Source organism: Cebus imitator, unplaced genomic scaffold (genome assembly GCF_001604975.1).
Source record: "Cebus imitator isolate Cc_AM_T3 unplaced genomic scaffold, Cebus_imitator-1.0 Scaffold213, whole genome shotgun sequence".
Classification (NCBI taxonomy): Eukaryota; Metazoa; Chordata; class Mammalia; order Primates; family Cebidae; genus Cebus; species Cebus imitator.
Window position 1 is genome coordinate 3002505 of NW_016107528.1, and position 6692 is coordinate 3009196.

Sequence of the window (6692 nt, forward strand, 5' to 3'; positions counted from 1 at the left end):
TTCTCCTGTATACCATTTTCTTAATCTTGCATTACAACCTAAATTATTTGGGCTTGGAAGTATCTTAGCAGGTTCTCAAGTGAGTCTTAGAAAATATTTGTGCAGCAGTCTCTCCTAGACAACTTTAGACAGCAATGGGGGGAGTTTTTATGATGAGGTGTATTAATTAGGTCTAGAATAATTTCTTGCCCCCAAAGTAAGCTATAGCATCCTCAATAGTTGCGAGGACTCCTTTTCTTATATGGACAAGTTCACCATGAAATCTGAAAGTTAAGTGCTGCTTGGCATTGCCATTTACTTTATGTCTCAGTGACCAGGAGTCACAGATGGGATGGGAACACTGGGGTTCTGGAATGCAAGGAGAGAAGGCCTGAAGTTAAGTAAATAGTTTCTACACTGTCACAACCACATGATAGCCTCTTTAGAAGTAAAGAAAAAAAATTCATCTATTTTAGACCATTTTAGAACTGAAGGTTGTCAATTCTATGATTTAGTAACATTATAAAAATATTTCATAAGTCACTGTACCATACCAAGAATCAGGTGCCTGGATACACAATTAGAAAAATTAATTGCACTCTTTTTAAATTAAAATTACTCTTCCATATGCCAGGTGACATGGCTCCGCCTCATTCAAATATTCCTCTAACTTCCCTGGCCAACTTAGTAGGAGAATATGTTCCTAAATTTCAGACATAGCTATAAATAAGAGATCTTACTAAAATCCAAATGGCAGTACAGTCCTTATAGATTATATAAAGTAGAGAGTCCTTTAGTTGAGCTTTGGAAAGAAACATGAAGCCCCAGATAACTTAGGGCTGACTTAATTAAAGACAAACTATGACATTAGCAATTGTATGTTTTCCATTTTTATACCTTCTGTTTTATTGGATCAAGAAGCTCTTTTGTGAGTTCATTTCAATGATGTGCCTGTCCGTTTAATCCAATCATAAGTAACTGTAGTCAAATATTCAGTTGGAATTTATCTAAATTGATTGACAGGTGATTTTGAGGTCTTCAGATTATTACCTCTGAGGCTATTTACTCTACTTATGTGTATTTGTGTTCTAAAACCAGAAATATGGCCCTAGGGAAAAACAGAATGGTAACTGTAAGAGAAAGAATATGACTTTGTGTAAATATAGGTGAGGGCAGTGCAAATATGAAAGGCCAAATGTAATCCTGGGTGATCTAAATGCTTTTGCATTTTTTTAAAAAGTTCCAAGTTAGTAGAATTATTTTCACAGTAAAAGACTGAATCAGATCCTTTTGTAGTTCATGAGCATGATGATTGGGTGGTCACACATGGATGTGGGATGTGCCACCCTCAAACCCTGTTACTCGGCATGTTACCTACTTGGCATATTACCCAACCGGCCCAAAGAAAGGAAAACAAAGGAAAGACTGACTCTTATTTATACGATGGTATTGATACTTGACACTGTTAGTTTCCTGTTCATATTCCTAGGAATATCTGTTCATAGCAATATGAAAACCATTGCTTTGACTTATATCTCAAACATTTCTTACGTTTGGTAGGTAAGAAAGTATATTCAATTATATCTGAAACTAAGATACAGTAGTATCTCTGCCTTCATCAGAAACTGTGTAAAAATAAGGAGTCAACATTTTCTACTGTTTATGACATTGCAGTGCTTATTATGTGGTTTGACTTCAAATATATTTACAGGTAATGTAGAATGGCTGCCTTCGCAAAGAAGGGAGGGGAATGCAGTCAGAGAGAGGTACAGGAGGCACAATAACCACGGGAATGGTTTATTCCTTGTTCGGAATATTAGATACAGACTAGTTCATTATAGTACCTTAATTCACTTCATATACCTGAGATATTTAATGATAATCATTCAAGTACTTCACAGCCCAAAAAGGCTTCATGCACTTTCCTATAGAGATGGGTCCAAAATACATTTGAACACATTTTAAAAGCAAGTTGTTTATCACATCTTCAGTTTCTTTTCTCTCTCTGCTCTGTCTCAAAAGGAGACCTTCCCTAAAGCTTGCAGGTTGCCATGAATTACTGAGCTTTGGAGAAAAAGTAATGAAATAATTTGTTTTTTGTTTTTAACTTTACAGCAACCATGGAAATAAATGAAAAATATCAGGATGTTTATTTTAGGAAATTTTCACGGACTTTGTAAAAATTGCGTTAAGTCATTAAGAATAAGAGAAAAGCCAATGGGGGAAAAATAATGTGATCTTGATGGCTGAACTGCGATCTCCTAATTGCTGATGCATATTATATATAGCTACACGGCAACATAATATATTTATGTCAATAAATCAGCAATTTCTTAGTGCTCTCCTTCATTCTTTCCCCCATACTACCTTCTTAAACCTCTTCATCAAACTCCTAATTATTAGACTTTTTTTACCTTCTTCTGTATCTACCAAACATCTTCCTCTTACTGATTAATGACTGGTCTCTACATTTTATCTACTTATTCTTTCTGACATCTGACAGGATTAAGCCAGAAAAGTGTCAAGGAAATGGGAAGGAAAAATATTCAGATCATACCTTAATTTGCATTCATTTTAAGTACAGGAGAGTTTACAAAGCATTTATGCCATTGCAGCTATCAATTTGCTATTTATATAAGCGTCCTGAGAGCCAGATGGTATCAGGTTAGAGGTTGGTCCTATCATTTCAGGAGCAACCTCCACTTCTGAAGTCGCAGGCCCCAAGAACAATGACCAAGGTCACCCTCCACAGCAGGGCTGTGCTTTTCTTTGAGGAGAGATAGCCCTTCAATGCTGAGAAAACCAGCTTCCAGGAACTGCAGGCCTCAGCCCAGGCACTGTCTTTCACGTAGTCCTGTAGAGAACAATTGTGTGAAGCACGGTGACCTCAGAAGCCCAAAGCCTGGCAGGCTATTTATGAATGCAGGATGCTCAGAAAAAGGGTTCAGGATGAGGAAACCCTATCAGAGTCCAATTTAGCTCCCACTATGCCTGTGAGAGCATCCTATGAGAAAACAAGGGTAAATATAGCAATAATCAGGTTGCATGTTGTGCTGCTGAGAGCAGAAATGAGAGATCTTCAGAGAAGTTTTAGCCAGATAAGTAGGATTCTGGGAGCATTTCTTGGGGCTAGATTATCGAGGTGTTTTTCTATTTGCCTTTTATCTTTTTTTAGAGGGTGAAAGTCTGGTCAATGAATTCTCACTTTTATGTAGGAAAACATTTTACAGTGAATATGGGATAAATAATATTGCTCATCTTTGAAATATGATGGCCCCACTGTTATTTCCAGAGCAATCTAAACAGATAAAATAGTTTCTTTCCTAGCAGGTCAGCCACTTTGGGCTAATGTAGCTTATGATCTGTGATAAGTAGGCCTGACCTGACAGTGCCCTCAGCAGGCTTCGATACAGTTTCCCTTATGTGATAATGACAGAAGACACTCCTTCCCAGGTGTTAATCACCTAGTGGAAGAAGAACAAGAGCCTCCTCAAAAGAATGCAGCAACTAATGCAGAATGGTGGAGACTCCAGTTTCATTGGTTTGAAACCCTCCTACAGATTCTTTTGTTCTTCATAGATGACATATTTCACTCTTCAAATAGCTCCATGCTGTTTAATATTTAGACTTCCTTTCATGAGCTGTTACATGCTAAGGTTGAAGCAGATGCTAATTTAATTAAAGCCTCAGGGAGCACATGTATTATCCACTATAACTGGCTCTTCAGTGGAAGGAAAATGGCATTTAGCAGCAGCTGTGGGCTGTGATAACCAATAGTGAAAGTGAGATGACACTGTAAGTGGAAAATGATACAACCTTACTGAAAAGCAACACAGCTGCGTGAAGCAAGGGCTGCAAAGGAATTCACGATGTTGAGCCAATAATTATTTTGGAATTTTTCCTAAGTAAATAATCAATAAAACCCAAAGCTGTAAGGACACAATTGCTCATTGCAATCACGGGTACCCCCATCCCAAAAGAACAGAAAACAAAATCTCTGTAATTATAAATAGGTATATTGGGAATCTCAGTCTGGTCATTGACTTAAATACATTTTGGGTTTTAAAAGCATATATTTATACACATATACATTTGAAAACATGAGCCATGTTCTAGCAGTTCAAAGGCATTTGCTAAAACATTTCTAATGATCTTGATGGAATTCCCTATTGTTTTCTTAAAAGATTCTAAAACTTCCATTGAGCTTTTCTGTATTAAAACAAAACAACTCCATTCTACCTTCATCCCCTGCGGAAAGAATTAGGACCACCTTTATGTGTTTCTGGTATTAAAAATGCATATTTCACCAAGTGCTAGATGGAGAATCTGTTGCTTACTATTTGTAACCACGGGCTAGTGACAGTTTCTCTCCAGAGTCACAGGTCCATGAAAATGAGAGTACATGACCTCAGGCTTTGCCTTCTCTTTCTCCATCTTTACTAACATGCAGGGAGTACATACCCAGGACAATGGAACTGTTTATGAAACAATATAATTCATAATAACACAATGACTCCTTAAAAACAAAGCTTTGCAAGTGATGTAGAGGAAATGACATCACATTTAGACCGAACAAGAGACTTAGTGTTTCAGCAAGCATATAAATACAAGTTTTCTACCTTGATGAAAATGCTATCGTAAAGTAATATTCACAGCATGGTGAGGATGAGAATAAAGTCAGAGATGACAAAAATAACCTTTTAATGTTTTTTAATTCTGCATAATTATTCTGGTGCTTTTAAAAATGAGTCATGACAATGGCTTACTGACTCTGAGAATTTTACCTGTCTGTGACTTTAAAAAAATTAGAAACGCTTGAGTTTTAAAAAAGTCAAAGTGAGGACTCTGAAGTGTTAAACTGAAAGTAACAAAAGCACTTTCACAAAATTAGTTTTTACCTGAGGGAATCTATTTCAAGTCATAGTCAGGATTCTGACTGATGAGTTGATGGATATGCCTGAATTCCAAAAAGGAATATGAATTCAAGGTGAAAATGTGTTTGAGGGAGGAAACAACTTTATTTAAAAGGCATTGAAATTGGTGTTCAAAAATCGTGGGCTTCTGAGGAATAGAAAAGGACAAATTCTCTAATGAGAGCCACGAATGAAAGTGAAGCATACAGGGGGAGAGATATAGACACACAGAGAGAGGTTTTGCAGATATATAGGTAGGGACAGTCTCCATCCATAGCCCGAAGAAGTACAAACGGTCATTTTCTTGTCTCTGACATATAAGAATAGTAACCTATTATGAAGCAGCCTCTCTGAATTTTGATACCTCAGCTCATGTCTGCAAACAAAGAATAAAACATCAAATTCACCAGTATAAGTTCTGAAAAGAGTTTAATTATTAAGTCCCCAAATCCAGTAGCATCATTATGAGCTACATCTTGACAGCAAGTGTCAGGATGTGTCAGTATTGCCTGAATTTGGTCATGATTTAGGAACTAAAACACTGAGCTTTCCCCCAGGCACAGTGAGTCTAAAGGCAGTTGTGACATAAAGCTCATTTCAAACAAATGAATAGGGTTGTAAACTTAAGAATAAACAGGATCCTACATAAATCTTTCATCCCTGTATACGTTCATCCTTTTTTCAGCTGCCCCAAACATATCAGAAAAGGGAGCTGTGGTTATTCCATTGCTTGTACCATAGAGTATTTTCAGATTGTTTAGAGAAGATGTCTCTTCCTATATGCATAGGTAGATATATACAGATTTTCCCGGTTAAAGAGAGTTATAGCATTGTTTATTTTTTGGTTCCTGTTGTTGCTCCTAACACAATGATTTTCCTTCAATAAATATTAATTAATTAAAATATAAATTGCTTTCCTCACACATTACCCCATAAGCATAATTAGAAAACATTTTTTATTTTAATATCAAGGAGCTTGCTGCATATTTCCAGTTATAATTTGCATACCACATAGTGTAGCATACTGTACTCAGATTCAGGTGGCGCTGAGTCCTGCCCCTGACCCTTTTTATTAGCTAGAAGATCTCCATGGAGGTCATGACCATTTTAAAGACTTTACTTCCTCAATTGGAGGACAGAGAAGGGAAACTTACCTGGCTTATTCATAAATGCGGGGTGTAAAATTCCGATTTATGATCCACACCAGAATGCATTTTGAAAAAGTCTACCAGTCATGTCACCCCTTCCAGCACACTGTCTATAATGTGAATTTAGCCCTTATCATTTTTTTTCACATTTATATTTATAAGACATTTTTCATTTTTTATCCAGGAACAAAAACTAGGATTTAGTTAGTACAGAGACTATTAAATGGGGCTTTCCTAGAATGAATATTACAGTTTTTTAAAGCCATTTTGCATTATATTGAAAACTTTAATTTTGAAAAGAAACTCGTGTTTTGCCAAACAAGGAAACATGTAGTCTATTGTGTCCAAACAATAAAAAATTATTGTTTGCAAATCTTTTTGTACCTAATTCTAGGATTGCCAAGGAAATGGAAAGATGAAAATGAAATATATGTAGCCACTCCACACTTTTGCTTTACTTCAGCCCACCCACTTTGCAAGCACCAAAGTTTGAAGTTGGTTTCTAAATTCAGAACACAGTTTCCTAGAGTATCTATATTTGGAAGAAGGATATTTCCCTTGTCTAGAAATACACCCTTCCTGTGTGCTCTGCAGAAATCCAAATGGGAGTTTTCCCAAAACCAAGTAAACAATATCAACTCCTTTGCTTGTT

The 6692-nt window shown here is 36.4% G+C and overlaps 1 non-coding gene across 1 annotated transcript; it reads left to right on the top strand.

Moving 5' to 3' along the window:
- The first annotated feature begins 1263 nt into the window (after nt 1-1263).
- Nucleotides 1264-1363, top strand: LOC119474130. Its single transcript, XR_005203421.1, has one exon. It is a non-coding gene; the product is annotated as a small nucleolar RNA U13 (small nucleolar RNA).
- The last annotated feature ends 5329 nt before the right edge of the window (nt 1364-6692 follow it).